Source organism: Callorhinus ursinus, unplaced genomic scaffold (genome assembly GCF_003265705.2).
Source record: "Callorhinus ursinus isolate GAN/ISIS: 27379988/994484 unplaced genomic scaffold, GSC_fseal_2.0 scaffold1, whole genome shotgun sequence".
Classification (NCBI taxonomy): domain Eukaryota; kingdom Metazoa; phylum Chordata; class Mammalia; order Carnivora; family Otariidae; genus Callorhinus; species Callorhinus ursinus.
Genome location: NW_027397063.1, coordinates 21,505,631 through 21,525,437, shown reverse-complemented (window position 1 = coordinate 21,525,437; position 19,807 = coordinate 21,505,631). Strand labels below are relative to the sequence as shown.

The 19,807-nt window shown below is 33.9% G+C and overlaps 1 protein-coding gene and 1 long non-coding RNA gene across 12 annotated transcripts in view; one reads left to right on the top strand and one right to left on the bottom strand.

Annotated features, from left to right (window-relative positions):
• The window catches only part of ROBO2 (roundabout guidance receptor 2), a 1,626,757-nt gene that overhangs the window by 1,078,364 nt on the left and 528,586 nt on the right, over positions 1-19,807 (bottom strand). The window lies entirely within an intron of this gene.
• LOC141373592 (uncharacterized) lies at positions 1,765-18,208 on the top strand. Its single transcript, XR_012379765.1, has 3 exons — positions 1,765-2,007; positions 2,109-2,207; positions 18,051-18,208. It is a non-coding gene; the product is annotated as an uncharacterized lncRNA (long non-coding RNA).

The following is a 19,807-nucleotide window of genomic DNA, read 5'->3' as shown; positions in this document are numbered from 1 at the left end:
AAAGGATAAAACGAACCCCCAAAGGCATCAACAACAAATATCTATGATTTTTCAGTAACAAAGATTAAAGGGCCATAATAACATTTCCTCAACAATATATTTATTCAGTATCTTTATTTCTACCATTTTTATAAATATTTTCCAAATTCATATAGGTTAGGATAATGAAGAGTATCTTGACATATTAATGAAGCACAAGTACTGGGTTTTTCTGGAGACTCACAAGAATGACAATTCTCAGCTGCTTCTGAGAATTATACCGGTTTATTCTTAAGCTTGGGATTGCATCTTACACAATGCCTAAGGTCAAGGAGGTGAGGAGGGAGCTTCACATGAGCACAAATGTAAGCTATAGGGGAGAGTCTCTGTGACTGAGCACCTACAAAACTGGGAGAAAACCTTAAACAAAATCTGATCAAACTTCTAGATGTAACTCCCAGGTTTTTTGTTGGTTTGTTTGTTTATTTTTAATACAGGCAAGACAGCAACATGTTAAATTATACCACAAGTATGAAATTAGCAAAACCTAGCATGTGGGGGAATAACAAGACAAGTGAGACAATTTTGTCAAGAAATAAATAGCAATTTTTTACAAAAAGGGAGGGGTGACTGATAGATTTAAAAAGTCAGTGAAATATCAAAAGAATATGATGAGTAAATCTTAGATACAGATTCAAATAAATCAATTCTAATGAAACATTTATGAGATACTTAGAGAAATTTGAACGTCAGGTATTTCATGACATTAAGAAATGGTTGTAAATACTTTTTGGAGTCTTAATGATATTATGGCTATGTTTCAAAAAGTTCTTATAATCTGAAATTTTTAAGAATGAAATGATATGATGTCTAGAAATTGTTTCAACATTACCTGAGATTGGAGGTATGGTAGGTAGGGTAGATGAAATAAGATTTGCAGTTTGATAGTTACATAAGCTGAGTAATGAATACATGGAGTTCCTTACACTAATCTCTACTTTATTTTCTTTTTTACATTTTGAAATATTGCAAATTAAATATATATATATATATTAAAAGTCAATGAGAGCTATAAAGATGAAATTAAATAATTAAACAGATTTGCTCCATGATATATATAATTATATTCAGATATTTGATCTATATTGAATTGTTTTACTTTTCCCATTTTAAATAATTCATAATAACTTGAATATTTGTTACTTCATTTTGAGGAAGGCAGTTTGGAGATGGAAAATAGAAGAGTTGTACAGAGTTCAAAGAGAAGTTAAAACCACAGTCTACCTCCCACCATGTGCTTTCAATCTCTCTTGGCATAACATTCATAGTCCTTATGATGGCTTCCAAGGATTCATGATCTACCCCTAGTTACGGTCAGATTGTCAGGGACCTTCCATGATCATCATTTCTAAAGTGGTAGTATGATTAGTCTCAACTTCTTTGTCAGGCTTTATTTTTCCTTGTAGCATTATCCCTAAATTAAACTGTGTTATATATCTCTGTTTATTGGTTTTCTTATTCTCCTATATTATAATATTCACGATAACAGCATTTTGCTTTGTGGCTGTAATCTTCAGACTTAAAACAAGGGTTAGCACATTATTAAACACTAAATGAGTATTTGCTGAACATGAACTCTGAAATCCAAACACAAGTATTTATGACAAATAGTTACCTGGGCTTTGCTAGGATAATAAATAAATAAACTGTGCATTCCATTGTTGCCCAGCAGCAGTTGTTAGGCTGAATGTTACTTGTTACTTTCTACCCATTGTTAATTCTTCCTTTAGGTGCTATTAGAGCATGCTCTATCTACCACTGAATAAGGATGAGCTCTTTTCCTTGTGAAAGCTTGGCCAAGGTCATCCTTTTGCTTGGAATGCTAGGACTGCATAATAATATTTATTTCAGACCCATAGAGTTATCCCAAGTCAAGCTGCCACCTTGGAGTGCTGTCAGAACCAGATCTGGTGTCCACTGAATCTCTGCCTCTTTTTCTTCTCCTGGTTACCCTGCGTCAGGGGACAGGTAAAATTTTTCTGCAAATCCTTGAAACAGAATGGGTATGACTGAATCTTTTTTCTCAGAAAGTAGAGCTATCCACCACTGAATGTCTGCTGTTCTAACAGAAGGAGCCCTAGGATGATACTATTTCAGCCCACCCTCTCTTTTTCAAGAAAACCTACCCTTAATCTATGAAGGCAACTTTTCTTCTAAGGATAACAAAGGTGATTTTCTATTATTAATCTCATTAGAGACAGAAACAAAACAAAAATCCAATTCACCACATGGTCATTGTATACGACTTCAATATGGACCCTTAAGAAAAAAACTAAAGCTTGTTCAGATTCACATCTCCCCATACCCACTTTTTATACTCAAATAGATTAATGATCACTTGAATATTTTTAAAGCATAGATATGCATGTTTCACTTATCAGCTGATGTTTCTTAAATTTCTCAACAATTTTTCATTAGTAAAGCAAATTTTCATTAACATACAAATGAGGAAAGGAGAAATAATAATAGAATTTTGAATAGCTCCAAATTGTTTCAGGAAATGTATTATGTATTTATTTTTAATTTTTTTTTTCAGAATAGCTCCAAAATAAATATATAATCTCTATTCTACAAATAAGGAAACCTCAATTAAGGAATGAAACTTGCCAATGGTCACATAAATAATTAATGATAGATTTAGAGTTGAACCTAGTTCCAATTAGTTCCATTTAAATTTATTGCCACACTAGTGCATTTAGATGAATATTAAAAATGAGCATTTTAGGGGCAACATGTTCAAGATCTTAGGAGAATTAGAAATAACCAAAATTAACAATGAAAAGTTTGTGAGCAAGTGTATGCACTTTACTTTGATTAATTGAAATTCACACATTTCTTTAAAATGTGTAGAAGTTTTGGATCTCTACTGTGGCTACATAATAACATGACCTTTATTTCTGATGTTATCCTATTAAATGAAATATATATACATGCATGAAGAAAAAGATATCCAGGGAGTGTCCACTTCACAACCATTTGTAAATCGTTCCTTTTGGAATGCTATGTGCTATTGAAAGACTGAAACATATGTATGGCCACAGCTTTGAATTCCTATGAAAGAGAGAGATTAGAGAGTTGTTCTTCTAAAACCAGGAGGGCTCTGGAGAAGAATGGTTTAGGGAATGCATTGTAGACCCATGCTCAAATTCTGTTTCCACCACATACTAGGTGTATGACCTTGTGAGTTAATACACACTAAGTAAGTTTCTTCTTTTATGAAATATGAGTAATAACAGTACTTGTCTCATAGGGTTATTGTGAGGATTACATAAATTAATGTGTGCAAAACACTTAAAATAGTGCCTGACATGTATTAAGTGCTATTTAAGTGTTAGTTGTTATTATTATTATTATGCTCTTTTATGGTTGGATCCAAAGAAGATTCCATTCTAATAGAATGAAAAGAAATTCTCCATAAAGGGAACGTTTGTTTCCAGTTCTTGCAAGTACTAGATTTAACATTTTCTGTCTCCCAACACTAGACTCTTCTGTGAAAATCAATCAATATATTATTTTATTAATAAATGTGTTTTTTTCTTACAAAGAACTCATAAACTCATATTTAGTAAAGTAGCAATGGTTATATGGCTAGGGTAATCTTTTAAAATAACAAAATCAAATTCAGTTTTATAAACAACACACTCATTGTGCTATTTTCATTTAGATAATCTTCATGGCACTTGAAATGGAATTCTATTTCCTTGAAAATAATTCTCTCTTCTAATATAAAACACTTACATCTACTTTATGCACTTTACACAATTTTTATCTATGTTGTTTGTAATTATTTGTTAATTTATTAATCAGTAAAAGTAATGGAAACATATAATCCAAGATTTCATCTCAAACAAATAATCTACATTAAAAATTGTCATTAATATTTCCCCAATACCAAAGACTCATATGTGAAGTTCATATTTTTTTAAAAAGTTTGTAAACTTTAATATCATAAATTTTACTAGGATGTTCTTAACCAAGATTACCAAAAATTAAAATAGATCAGCCAACTCTTTCTTTTTAGATAATATTATAAAGAGCCTATGCCTTCAGTTTTACATAATTCCTCATTCAATTATTTATTCATTCATTCACATGTTTATTAATGACTGATCATAACTTCTTGAACAGGGATGTGTGCTCCATTTTCTCAAGACTTTTGTGGAACAAATAACATTATTTCATATTAACCTGTTTTCAGATAGCCAGTGTATTTGAATTTAAGGTTTGTAAAGTAATATCAGAAACCCCATCTTATCTTTAAAAATTAGGGCAAAAGGCATGCATAGAATAATTATAAATCAAGAATATTTTATTAAATGTTTTGATGGAGGTACAAAGCATGATGGAAATAGGGATAGAGGAAAAAATACAGTGATGAGGACTGGGAAAGTCTTCATGAGGGAAAACTGCATTTGAGCTAGTCTTTGAATTACTGGGATAGGGTTTTGGTTGCTAGAGAAGAAAAGAAATAGCACTAATTAAAATCCAGAGGCAGAAGAAGTATAGGATCTGTTGAAGAATTACATAATCTAGGGTAGGTGACACACAGATGCTACTTGGGCATAGCACAATATGAGACTAGAATATTAAAAAGAAGTTAGATCAGGAACAGGCATCTGAAGAACAGGAGTACTCTTTGTAAGCAAATGAAGTCAGCAAGGGCTGTTGAACCACACAGAGATGCCAGCAGAGCTAAGTTTTAGCAAGATGGCAGGGATGATAGTAAAGAATAGACATGCTCACATGCACACAAGTCAGTATCTCTATGTAGTCTATTGCAGGGTCTTCCTCAATGCTTTTCAAAAGGGAATTTCTGTCTCCATGACATAATGTAACAGCCCCCACAGGTCACCTACAAATGTATAATATATAAAGTGTAACTTTTCACTTACATCAATGGGGCAGAAAACATTTTTTAGGTCTTTCTTTTATGGATGACATACTGATTTAGATTCCTAAGGCTATCGTAACAAAATACCATAAAGAGTGGAGGCTAGAAGTATGAAATCAAGGTCTTGGCAGGGCCATGCTTCTTCTGAAGCCCCTGGGGAAGTGTCTTTTCTTGCTTCCTCCTAGTTTCTGCTGGTTGCTGGCAATCTTTAGTGTTTAGCTTGTAGATACATGACTCCAGTCTCTCTCTCTCTGTCATCACATGGTCTTTTCATCATTTCTCTGTGTGCATTTCTTCTATTCTTCTTATAAGGGCAGCAGTTGTATTGGATTTAGAGTCTACTCTACTCTAGTATGACCTCTTGTTAAATAGATTACATCCTCAAAGACCCTATTTCTAATTAAGGTCACATTTACAGGTATCAGAGGTTAAGACTTGAACATATCCTTTTAGGAGACACAATTCATCCCACAACACATACTGACAACATTTTAAAATGTGATATTCAGAAACCTCTATAGTAAAAAATGTTGAATTATCTTGAAGAGCCTCATAAATGTTACGTATTACTAAGCAGCAATAGTGGTTAGAGTGGCCATGGATCCTGGAACTCTTTGTTGAGGAAAGAGCATATTATTTTTGTCTTGTTCTTCCAGAAAATGTAACTCATACGTGCTGCATTGTGCCAAAAGACCCAATCACTGGTTGTGCTCTGTTTAGTTGATTTAAACATCAGACTGTTTAAGGCAGTTAGTTATAATCTAGGAAAAGATCATTGATTACATTTATCAAAACTAATTCTCAAATCTTTCATCACACTATTTTTCAAATCTGGTTCTTGTCTCCAATTTCTTCTTTCCCTACTTCTGAGTCATTATTTATCCTGTTTCCCCAACCCTGCCCATTTGCTACATACAAAGAGAAAGCTCAGTGTCAACTGCAAACATAATAATGCATGGTTTTCCATCTTTCAGGTTAATGATGAAATGTGAAACAGTACCACTTATGGTACCCTAAAATAAAGGTTATCATCGATAGCCATGTTAGTAGCTAGGCCTGCACTAACAAAACTTCACAATTTAAACAGTATTTTCTAAACTTATTGATGACCATTTAGCGAAGGAAATAATCAGAAGTGAAGATAAATTATGGCTACCAAATTTCAATCTACTAGAACTGTCACTTTTAAATGAGAGTGGATTGGTCTAATGGGTCTCATAGGTCTCTGGTCATTAGGTGGTGGCCATTCCTTTCTGCATCAATTTCTGTCTCTCACATTTTAAACTAATTCTTGTTTATGTCTCTTATCAAGTCACAGTTTATTTTTCTGCTAAAGAACTAGTGTACTCATGCAAGTGCTCAGTTATATAGTGAACACTGTAAGCACTGTCAAATATTGTTTTACAGATACTTTCAAAGTGTTCTCAGTTGTAAACCATCTAATACAAATATTTATGCTATGCATATTTTCATTACTTATTATTCTATCCATAATTTAAATCACTGACATTTGCCAGATTATCAGACAAAGAGAAAGAATGATAAAAGAAATGTTCTGCTTCTACATTATAGCAAATCATGATCATTCATCTGGTGGAAGAAACAGGAAATTATTGCTTAACTCCAGTTATTGACGTTAATGATTCTCGTGATGCATTTGAACATGAAAAGAAAAAAAAATAACAAAAACTAGGTGTATGAAGTGAATTATTTGAAAGCTAACATTTTTAAGGAAACTGTTAGAGAACATATTGTGCTCAATCATCTATGGCAAAGTCTGCCATTTTTCATTGGTTGGTTTAGTTCATTTTATTGTCATTGTTCATAAGTCCTATATACCCTTCCAAAAAAAGGTTCTGCTCTTTTTAGTTATCTGCACATGGAATTTGTTGTCTTATTCAAACCATCACAACATTTACATTTTTGAAATATATAAAGCATATCCCAGTTTTTTCCTCAGTAAAATGTCAATTCTAGGTGTTCGTTTTTACTTTATTTACTTATTACATTTATCACAGTAAATAAGTTTATACCAATAAAGCTAAAACTACTCCTAATTCAGTAATGCACAGGGAATTTATACTTCAGAGCAGAGGAAAAGGAGCATTTGGTGCAGATTGCCACAAATTTGTTCAGGTGGAACAGGGTTGGGTGACATAACAGTCAAAACGCAGAGATGGTGTGACAGTTTATAGACAGACAATGAAATTGGACTTTGAAGAAAGGAGCAGCTGTATTCTATTGTATCCTGCAATTAAAGCTATTAAGGTAGAAGGAAACCATCGTCATTTCCACCTTCATGATTCTGGGCTGTCTCTGCATTGTCCTCGTAAAGCCTGATATATTATATATTTCATCACGACAAAACACGTCATGAGTACTTTTAAATTATTACTGTATAATGTATGCTTTTAAGAAACCCTGTATTTATTATTGTAAATGTTTAAATACTCTGAATTATAGTGAAGATCATGAGAATATATTTTAAAAGTGTTCTCAGTGGCAAAATGATTCATTTTGAAGGCTAACTTTTAATTAATTCCACAATAGTGGGAATTTCATTCTAGTCTCTTCCAGAAACTATAAAAATAACATCCTCTCCTTTGTGGTTATGAAAGATAAAAGCCACAACAAGTCAAACAATGTGTATCATTCAGAAGCCATTTCTATGGTTATAAAAATTACTGTGTAAAAAATTGGGGGCAAATGGGAGAGACATAAGCCATTTCTATCCCCTAAATATACATATATCCTCTTCTATGCCCTATAGACATAAAACATTAGAAAAATTATAGCCCTATATTTAATTCAGAGATTTGAGATTTCATAATTAAATATTTTCCATTCATTAAGAGGAAATATAGTTTAGAATGAAGAAAAAAAATATAGAGGTTCTGAATTCTAGAGGGACCTGGGTTGAAAGTCTAGCTCTGTCATTATCAGCTAAGTGACTTGATTCAAAATAAAAAGATTGTCACAGTCTTAGCTTTGGGGCTGTTTTGTCCACTACTATCCCATGTGCCAAGAACAGTGCCTGGCATGCACTGGACACTTAATACTACCTGTTTTGAGTAGAAGAATGAATGAATGGTTAGATGTGGAAAAAATGTAGTATAAGTATTAATAAATTCCCTTGTGTTGGGATCCTCTTTGACTTTGATTCTTCCCATCTCTTTTATTTTCTGCAGTAGCAGATTGGGATAATATAATGTACTGAAATTTATCAGTACTGGAATATTTTGGTTCAATTATTATATGTAGGAGAGTCTCTGATTCACCCCTTTAAAAGACAAACTAACAGTAGACATATTTCTATAAAATGTAATGAAAATCAAGTCATGCCCCGAAAACTTTAATAGAACTTTAAGAGGAAGAGTTCACCATTCTGTCCAAATTAAACTTACCTTTCAAATTGATAAAATCTAGTTTAAAATACAAACTAAATAATTCTGATACATAAAACTAGATTGAACAATTTACATATAAGAGCAATAATAGCTTTTATTTTTAACACTCATTCTGATATTTTGCCGGATAAGTTATGAGTCTTATGACAAATATGTGTCCCAACCTTCCCTATGGTGTCCAGCCAGGTCTGCTAGAGTCATGACTCAGCCTGGAAGCTGCTGTTTATGGTACAAGTCAGGGGATGATTTAGAGCCCCTAAAAAACACTATTTCTTTTATGAAAAACTATTCTGGATAGCTACCATTTTATTAAAAATTCATACTGTATTTATTATTTCCTGGTTCAAAATTAAGAAAATTTTGAATCATTCAATCACCATACAAAGATATCCAACTCTCAACTTTATCTTCTAGAACTGACTTTAATAAAATAAAAATTACCTTTTGGGGAAAAAATTACTTTTTATCTCAAGATTTTTAAATCCTGCACAGAGCTTTCCAGAGCTGTCACTCTCTCACTCAAAATTAATGTGACTCCCTTTGTGAAGAACATAATTAATGCGCTCCCCCCATCTCCCTCTTCTGTGGAGGAATTTACACTTTACAGGAAAGCAGGGACCTCGGTGCTGATTTGTTTTACAGGGTCACTCCTGTTGGCTCTAAGGTCATTGGATCCTCAAGAATCACCTCACAGCTATCTTTACATAGCCATATAATGTCTTCCATATTTTTCTCCAAAATTAACCATGTTTGCTGTTTTGTTCCCCAGTCTGGTGTTAAAATATATTTTTTCCCCAGTGCAGGAGTGTTTGACTCTCATTTCTATACTGAAAGGGAGTTTCCAAACTTTTGGCCAGGTCTTTGAGTAGATAAGAATATTGTGTCTCTGTTTTTTACAAGGTTTAGCAAAAGGTCTTGTTTATTTATGTATCAGTAGACACTAGGGCTGAGCTGAGCACCATAGTAAAAAAGAAGAATTCACAGTCAACAAAGCAATAAAAAATTCTGTCTTCGTTGTGGATCTGAGGGGGGATTTTTGGATGATGTTGATTCTAGGAAATTGTTTGAATATACACTCTTTGAAAGGAGTGCTGAATGTGCAAGTGCACTTGTACACAAACATTTGCTAACTCTGGCCCCTTTCACTCAGTGTTTGGCATAATAGTTACCCATAAAAGGAAGGATGCAGGAAGAATGAGCAAGGTACATATTCATTTCAAACTGGTGAAGAGGTCTCAAAGAAGACTGATTGGGATGTTGAAAACCTACAGCTGATGTCTTTTCTATAATGACTGTTTAAAATGAGTAATTTAGGACTTGAAAAATGTACTGCTGAGAGTGAAGAAATATATGAGAAGGAGGCAAAGTGACTATGAATAGAAGGTGCCATGCATTCTTCAGCCAATGAAGAGGTAAAAGGCTGGACATCAAGATAGAGAAGCAAACTTAGCACTGAGAGCTGTCAACAGTTGGACTCCTTTGAAGGAGATCTATTTTCTTCTCCCATTTTCTTTAGACTCTTGGAACAGGCATACTTAGCATACAGATTTAAGTGTTTTTTCTCCTGTACCATAAATGTTCCTACTTTTCAGTAAAGGGTATTATTCACAGAATCTTATATGAGAAGGAAATTGAGGGCAATGACAATAAAAGACTGTGTGGCTTTTGTAACATCAGCCCTCCATGTGCTTGCTTTGGCAGCACAGATACTAACCATCAGCCATCCAATAGGATGAGGAGGTTATTAATTTTGGAATTCCAGGTGATGGTCAGAAGTAAAGCCTAGGTCGACCTTTGAATGGCAGAAAGTTAAACTGGATAAGTAGAAGTGGATGGGGTGAATAGAAGACTCATTCACAGAAATGAGAAAAACTCCTTTTAATTCCTAAATGTACTAGCATTTAATGGGAAACAGATGTATGCTTGGTTACAAATGTATCTTCTTTATTAATTTTTAATATTATTTTATTATATTATTAATTTATTTTTATTAGTTATTTTTCTAGCATTATTGAGATATAACTGACAACATTGTTATACAGTTAAAGCATACAATATGATGATTTGATATATGTATATATTGTGAGATGAGGTGCCACAATCAATTAATATTTCCATTACCCCACATAGCTACCATTCTTTTTCTGTGGTGAGAACACTTAAGATTTACTCTCTTAGCAAATTTCAAATATACAATACATTATTAACTATAATCAACATGCTGTACATTAGATTCCCAGAACCATTCATCTTATAATGGAATGTGTGTACCCTTTAACCAATATCTCCCCCATTTCCCTCATTCCCCAGTTCCTGGAAACCACTATTCTACTCTTTGTTTCTGAGTTCAACTTTATTTATTTATTTTAGATTCCACATAAAATTGAGACCATACAGTATTTTAATTTCTCTGTCTGGCTTATTTCACTTAGCATAACATCCTCCAGTTTTATCCATGTTGTTGCAAATGGCAGGATAAAGAAAATGTGGTGTAGCTATACACATGGATATATACAATGGGATATTATTTAGTTATAATAAAGAAGGAAACTTCACCATTTCCCACAAAGGCATTTTAATGTTTGGTAGAAAAAATGTTCATTCTAAATAATTATAATATTTCTAAATTCTTGTGCTTAGTCATTGTTTAATTAACAAATAGGTTTGGAATATATATATATTTGGCAAATATGCACCAAGGCTTTTTCTTTTATTTAATTTAATTTAATTTTATTTTATTATGTTATGTTAGTCAACATACAATACATCATTAGTTTTTTTTAATTATGTTACGTTAATCACCACACATTACATCATTAGTTTTTGATGTAGTGTTCCATGATTCATTGTTTGTGTATAATACCCAGTGCTCCATTCAATACATGCCCTCCTTAATACCCATCACCAGGCTAACCCACCCCCTTACCCCCCTCCCCTCTAGAACCCTCAGTTTGTTTCTCAGAGTCCATAGTCTCTCATGGATCATCTCTCCCTCCCATTTCCCCCCTTTCATTTTCCCTTCCGTCTCCTAATGTCCTCCATGCTATTACTTATGTTCCACAAATAAGTGAAACCATATGATAATTGACTTTCACTGCTTGACTTATTTCACTTAGCACAATCTCCTCCAGTCCCATCCACATTGATGTAAAAATTGGGTATTCATCCTTTCTGATGGCTGAGTAATATTCCATTGTATATATGGACCACATCTTCTTTATCCATTCATCTGTTGAAGGGCATCTCAGCTCTTTCCACACTTTGGCTATTATGGACATTGCTGCTATGAACATTGGGGTGCATGTGCCCCTTCTTTTCACTGCATCTGGGTCTTTGGGGTAAATACCCAGTAGTGCAATTGCTCAGTCACAGGGTAGCTTTATTTTTAATTTTTTGAGGCACCTCCACACTCTTTTCCAAAGTGGCTGTACCAACTTGCATTCCCGCCAACAATGTAAGAGGGTTCCCCTTTCTCCATAACCTCTCTAATATTTGTTGTTTCTTGCCTTGTCCATTTTTGCCATTCTAACTGGTGTAAGGTGGTATCTCAATGTGGTTTTGATTTGAATTTCCCTGATGGCTAACGATGATCAACATTTTTTCATGTGTCTGTTAGCAATTTGTATGTCTTCTTTGAGAAGTGTCTGTTCATGTCTTCTGCCCATTTTTTGACTTGATTATTTGTTTTTTGGGTGTTGAGTTTGAGAAGTTCTTTATAGATCCTGGAAATCAGCGCTTTGACGGTAGTGTCATTTGCAAATATCTTCTCCTATTCTGTGGGTTGCCTCTTTGTTTTGTTGACTGTTTCTTTTGCTGTGCAGAAGCTTTTTCTCTTGATAAAGTCCCAAAAGTTCATTTTTGCTTTTGTTTCACTAGACTTTGGAGATGTATCTTGAAAGAAGTTCCTGTGGCCGATGTCAAAGTGGTTACTACTTATGTCCTCCTCTGGATTCCTGTCTCACATTGAGGTCTTTCATCCATTTTCAGTTTATCTTTGTGTATGGTGTTAGAGAATGGTCGAGTTTCCTTCTTCTGTATATAGCTGTCCAATTTTCCCAGCACCATTTATTGAAGAGACTGTCTTTTTTCCACTGCATATTTTTCCCTGCTTTGTCGAAGATTATTTGACCATAGAGTTGAGGGTCCGTATCTGGGTTCTCTATTCTGTTCCATTGGTCTATATGTCTGTTTTTGTGCCAGTACCATGCTGTCTTGGTGATCACTGCTTTGTAATATAGCTTGAAATCAGGCAACATGATGCTCCCAGCTTTGTTTTTCAAGGTACTGGAATTACAACAGTGAATATAATACTGAAAACTTCTTCCTTCTTGAGTTTATCTTCAACTAGAGGATGCAGACAATATGTAAGTAAACAAAGGGTGTATCAATCAGGGTTCTCCAGAGAAACAGAACCAATAAGACAGTCACACACACACACACACACAATGAGAGAGGGACCTATGACTTATTTTGAAGAATTGGCTCATATGACTGTGGGGGCTGGCAAGTAAGAAATCTTCAAGGAAGGCCAATAGGCTGGGGATTCTGATAGGCATTGATATCACAGTCTTGAGTTGAAGGGTAATCAAAGAATTCCTTCCTCTTTGAGGGAACTCAGTTTTTTCTCTTAAGGCTTTTGACTGATTAGATGAAGCCCACCCGTATTATGGAAGGTAATCTGCTTTACTCAAAGTCCACTAGTTTAATTGTTAATCATATCTGAAAAATATCTTCACTGCAACATCTAGACTAGTGTTTAATGGAGCAAATGAACACTACATCCTAGCCAAGTTGACACATAAAATTAACCATTACAAAGAGAGACAAGGGTATTATTTTAGAGAAGATGGTCAGAGAATTCCTCTTAAAAGATGGGACATTTAAGCAGAGATTTGAAAAAAGTGAAGGAGGGAGCCTTGAGAATATCTGGAGGAAGATCTTTCCAAGCAAAGGAAAGAACGTGTAAAAAGGCCCTAGGGCAGAAGTATCAAACAGTGTTTGAAGAATAACCATATGATGCCCACTGTGGCTGGAGTGCAGCAATGTAGGAAGAGAAAAAATATCAAGAACCAGCAAGGGGCTAGTTGATCTTTTAAGAACTTTGCTGTTTAATTTAAGAGCAATGAGAAGCCATATAGAATTTTAATATATAAACCGCATGCTCTGACTCAAGTATTAAGAAGTTCATTCTGCTACTATGTGATGAATAGATCATAGAGAGGCAAAAGTGGAAGCTGAAAGATAAGCCAGGGGTCTATTGAAATTTCATCATGGTAGGTTGGGATGCCATGATGATAGTGGGGTTGGTGAGAACTAGTTAGATTCTTGATGTATTTAAAAGGTAGGCAATAGAATTTGCTGATGTTTCAGTAAAAATTATAAAAAGTAATAGAGAAATAAAAAGTGATTCTAAGGTTTTTGGTCTTAATGAGATGAATGGGAGTCGAGATTTCAGCTTGGAACATGTTAGCTTTAACTTTGGGATGCCTGTTAGATATCCACATTGAGAAATCAAATGGTCAGTTGGATACAAGAGTCTTGGGAACAGTAGAGGTAAATTTGGTAGTCGTTGAAATATACAGGTATTTAAAACTTTAATAGTGGGTGAAATCATCTAGGAACTCAACCTGGATGGAAAAGATAATAGGTCTGAGAACAGAATCTGAGACATTCATACATCATTGATTCTCCTACATGAAATTTACAAACATCATCAAGGTCCCCAAAATTTGATTTTTATTGAAACTGCATTAAATTTATAGATTAATTAGTGTCATCCTCTGTTTTTTACATCCATCTATTCATTCTCCCCCTAAAATGTAATTATGTTTAAATTGGAACTTAAAGAATGAACAGTGGAATTCGTTAGGTGAGATGGAGAAGTGGATGCAGAATTGGGCAGTATGGCAAACACTTTTTATATATGAATTTGTATAGCTGTTACAACAATCTTGGAATTGTAAAATATGCTTATTTCACAGATAAGGAAAATTGAGGGCTTGATAAGGTAAAGCAGTTTGCTTAATGTCCCAAATTTTGCCTCAAATATAAATAGAGTACAAAAACAATTTTAGAAGTGTTTTCATTATACAATGATTCTTTGCTGACCTCAAGGACTTTATAGTATGACTATTAACTGAATTCATTATGAAATATTAATAGGCATATACTTTATGAAACACTCTACTTTCAAAGAAACATAAAACCGTGAATAATTTGAGTAAGAAATGCCCATAGTTTTCTAAATTCTTGATATAAAAGTAAAACTCAGACAGGCGCTGAATTTATTTCACAGAGGGATTTTATATTTTGTATTCTGGTAACATCGGTATTCTTCTTTACAGGCTATAAAAGAGACCTGCTCTAAAACCCCATTATGTGAGCATTTTCACCCAATATTCAAGGACTTTTATAAAATAACTGGCTGACCATATGTTTCTTCCATATGTTTGATAATGCTTTAAAAAGAAAGAACAGAGCACATAAAATCTAGAGGAACAAGAAAATGGTCTATAACCTAAATGACCCAGAAAAATTATAATATGTATCACCAGAATGAAGAAAGATTTATGACTGCTAGTGAACAAATGATTAAGCATTTAATCATATCTGACTAAGTTAGTAAGTACTTCGGTGGTAAGACATTTAAGTTTTAATCACTTTTCACTTATTCAGTGTGAGACTGTTTGGAGGAATTAAGACATGACAGGGCATGTTTTAGTGCCCCATTAATACACAACTCAGGAACACTCAAATATCTTCAACCACTTAAAACAGGTATTAATTAACCAATAAAACATAACCTGGAGAAACTGAAGGCTATTACACTCTTTTTGCATCTTCAACTCTGAAATCAGATAAGAAAAAAAAAAAAGGAATGAAGGAAAGTATTGTTAAATAAAGACAGATTAAGAGCACTACTAAAATGAAGATTCCAGAGACTATTATTATTATATGTATCTTTATCTGTTTAAAAATGTTGACTCCAAATGTGTATGCAGAAATATTTTTCCCTTTTTAAAAAATTGAAGTGAAATTCAAATAATTACAGCATTAACAATTTTATTTTATTTTTTATATTTTATTTATTTTAGAGAGAGAGAGAGCGGGCATGAGAGGGGGCAGGGGCAGAGGGAGAGGGAGAGAGAATCCTCAGGCAGACTCCCCACTGAGCAAGGAGCCCAAAACAGAGTTTGATCCCAGAACCCTGAGATCATGACCTGAGCCAGAATCAAGAGCTGGCCACTTAACTGCCTGAGTCACCCAGGCGCCCCAAGAATTAACCATTTTAAAGTATACAATTCAGTGGCATTTTAGTACATTGATATTACTGGGAAGCCACCACTTGTATCAAATTCCAAAACATTTTTATTACCCCTGTACTCATTAAGCAGCCACTTTAGTACCTATTCCTCCCCAGTCCCTGGCAACCATAAATCTGTTTTATCTCTCTATGAATTCAAGTCTTCTGAATATTTCATATAAATGGAATCATATAATTATTCTTTTATGTCTGATTTATTACATTTAGCATAATGCTTTCAAGGTTTTGCCATGTTATAGCACGTACCAGTATTTTCTTCTTATGTCTGAATAATATTCCATTGTATGTATATACCACAGTTCATCCATTCCATTCATCCATTGATGGACAGACACTTAGGTTGTTTCCACCTTTTGGCTCCTGTGAATAGTGCAGCTATAAACATTCAGTTTGGATGAATATATGAATATTTTACCTGTTTTCAATTTAGGGGGTATATACATAAGAATGGAATTGCTGGATCTTGTGGGTATATTTTTAAAAGCAGATTTCCCCTCAATTTTGTGTTAAGTATTTCTATATTTTAGATATCCTTATTTGTGGAACAAATTTAAGAAATCAAGCAGTTATTTAAAAAAAACCCTAAAAACTATTTTCTACTACATAAACTCTTCATGATAGCTTTAAAGTTGAGGGGAAATCGGTGATCCATTCAGAATCTTGCAGTGGTACAGAACAAAACTTATTTTGGAGGGGTGTGGGGGCCAGCAATGGAAGTTTGTGTTCCAACAACCTCACTAGTTTGGGTTATAGAATAAGAGTTAGTAATGAATATGGATAGAGTGAAAGAGTATCATTAAGAGAAAACTTGAAGGTTTTACAAGATGTAAGGTGTAAAAATAAAGGGTATAGAATTTGAAAAAGCATGGAAACATATATAAAAAAATAATAATATGTTTAGTATTTAGTGGAAAAGCATCAAACTTCCCAAAAGAATTGGATAAGGAGAAATAAGACCAGAGCAAGGGTCTAAAGCTATCTTTAGGTATTTCCATATCTTGGACTCAACAAAGATTTCACTGGATGGACCTTTCTTACTTTAACTTTGCTTTGCTTTGCTTCTTTCCTTCTTTGCCTTTTTTTCTTTTCTTTTCTTTTTTTGTCTAAATGTTTTGGATTTATGTACTAAGATATATTATGATCCCAGGTTTGTTTCAGAGAGACAGTGACAAAAAAGAAAATGCCAAGTGTCAGGAAGACTTGTGTTGATGAGTGAGCTTAGCACCTTCAAAATATCCAAGGAAATAAAAAAGGAGATGAAAGTGCTATGGTTGACAGCAATAGTCAAATAGATTTTTACCCACATATAAATATTGGGACAGCCACAATACAATGCATATGTGCAAACCATGTCCAAAACATGCCATTCTTTATTGCCTTTTTCTATTTTGAATGTGGATGCCTCTTCCAATGAATGTAAATCTTTCAATTTTGAAGCATTATAGTTTTTTAAAGATTCTATTTATTTATTTGAGAAAGAGACAGAGAAACAGAGACAGAGTATGAGCAGGGGGGAGGAGGAGGCAGAGGGAGAGGGAGAAGCAGACTTCCCACTGAGCAGGGAGCCCAACCACACAAGGCTCCATCCCAGGACCCTGAGATCATGACCTGAGCCTCAGGCAGACACTTAACTGACTGAGCCACCCAGGCGCCCCTGGAAGCATTATATTTTAAGTTGATGGTTGCCACAGGGGAAGTTAGTGGGGTGATGGGTGAAATAGATAAAGGGAATTAAGAGTACACTTACTTTAAGGAGCACTGAGAAGAAATGTATAGAATTTTTTATTCATGGGCGCCTGGGTGGCTCAGTTGGTTCAGCGACTGCCTTTGGCTCAGGTCATGATCCTGGAGTCCCGGGATCGAGTCCCGCATCGGGCTCCCTGCTCGGCAGGGAGTCTGCTTCTCCCTCTGGCCCTCCCCCCTCTCATGTACTCTCTCTCTCTCATTCTCTCTCTCAAATAAATAAATAAATAAATAAAATATTAAAAAAAAAAAGAATTTTTTATTCATTGTATTAAACACCTGAACCTAATATAACATTGTATGTTAATTGTACTTTAATAAAAAAACACAAAAAATAAAGCATTATATTTTACAATTAAGTTATTAAAAATTTAAATTATATTATAACAAAAGTATGTTTTAAAATTAAACTATAAATTATAATTTTATTATATACAATTACAAAAGCTATTTGAAATTATTAGATAAATAATTATTAAAAAGTGTGTAACAATAAACATATAGTTATGTGTTTGTAAAGATATAACTATAAACTTTAACTATAAACATATAAACATTAACTATCAATATGTTAAAAATGTATATAACGATAAAATATAAAGAAGTCATTCATTTATGTCCTTTCTTCCGGGTTTGTTCGTTTTAGTGGTGAAAAGAAGATAATTGACCAGAAAATCCAAGTTGGTTGAATGGATACCCTCTATTTACTCGGAGGAGAAAGCTGCCTATGGTAAATGGTTATGGCTAAATTATATAGGAAAATTAATATAAATATGTAGGAAGAGTGAACATTGAGAAGTTTGACTGTATGACAGCAAAACCCAAAAACATTAAAAAATTGAATTTTTTTCTTTTCTTTCTTCCTTTGTGCCCTTTTGTAAACTAAATGTCTTAGTTCTCTGTGACAATTTTGCCATCTAAGACAGACCATTTACAGTAAATTTCCTTGAGACCTGAGGTAAAGAATGACCTTAGAAATATATATATTTTTTGATCCTACCCTCAGAAGCAGATGGACCAAGAGCAAAATCTGTAAAAGAACATGTATGGTCTGAAGAAGTGAACATATAGGCAGTTACTATACAATAATATCTTTAATATACCGAATAGAATTGTTTCAATCATGCAGTTAATTTTCATCTATTTATAACAAATATTGGAACCAGATTGATAAAATGCACAGGTAATTAAAAAGCGTAATATGGCCAAATATTGAAAACACTTTTATCACTAAGCCTATATTTTAAAAGGATTAATAACACCTAACAACACTGTATTTTTTACTTTGTTTTGTTTTATTTCTAGTCTTCAGTCCCACATCTGACAAAATACTAATGAAAGAGAAAAGAGAGGGGAAATATAAGAACCCTGGAAACTAGGGTTCTCATCCTAGGAGGAAGCAATGGTTAACTACAATAAATACATTTTCTTGAGTAATGTTTCAATAGAAGCATGTGTATAATGCCTAAATAAGAACCAAAAGAAGTAGAATATAATTCTGATTAATGTTATATATACACCAGAAGTTGCTTAAAAGAGTCCATATAAAGTAATACATTTCCAAATTATTTTCTATCCCCCTCATTCTGTATTTCCCACCCAAGGCCCTAATTCCTTAGTAACTTCCAAATTCTTTTGGGTACCTCAGTTGCTCTCATCCAACTTAATATTGTTAACCATAGTGGAATTGTATGTGGTGTGTGTGTGTGTGCATGCAAGTGCAGACTTATAGGATGGGTGGAAGGCTGGGCATCAGATAGGATAAGGGAGATATCACATGCTGATACAGCTAATACATATCTCACATGGCTACTTATTTTTTTAAAGATTTTTTAGATTTAGTTGACAGAGAGAGAGCACAAGCAGGGGGAGTGGGAGAGAGAGAAGCAGGCTTCCCGCTGAGCAAGGAGCCCAATGTGTGGCTCGATCCCAGGACCCTGGGATCACGACCTGAGCTGAAGGCCGAAGCTTAACTGACTGAGCCACCCAGGCACCCACATGACTACTTATTGATAGTGCATGTAACTTGGCTCTGATTAATCTTCTTCATGATTAGACAAATTAATTCTATAATATAGTTTAAGGCATTTGTTCTATTCAATCTTCTTTTATTTTTGTTACTTTCAATTTACTGATTCTTAAAATTTCAAAAATCTTAAAACAAAATATAGACTACACAGCATAGGTCATATGATATCCAAGCCACAGACACGAATGCCATGGCATATCCAACTTTTTCTTCACTTGAATTTGATAGTTCCAGTCTGTAGCCCTCATTCTGGAACTCTTTCAAATTTAGGGGTGCATTTTTTTAATTCAAAATTACCAAAAATGCCCTTTCTCCATGAATTACTTTAACAGAGGGACATAACAGGTTGGAAGGGGTGTACATATTTGTCATTT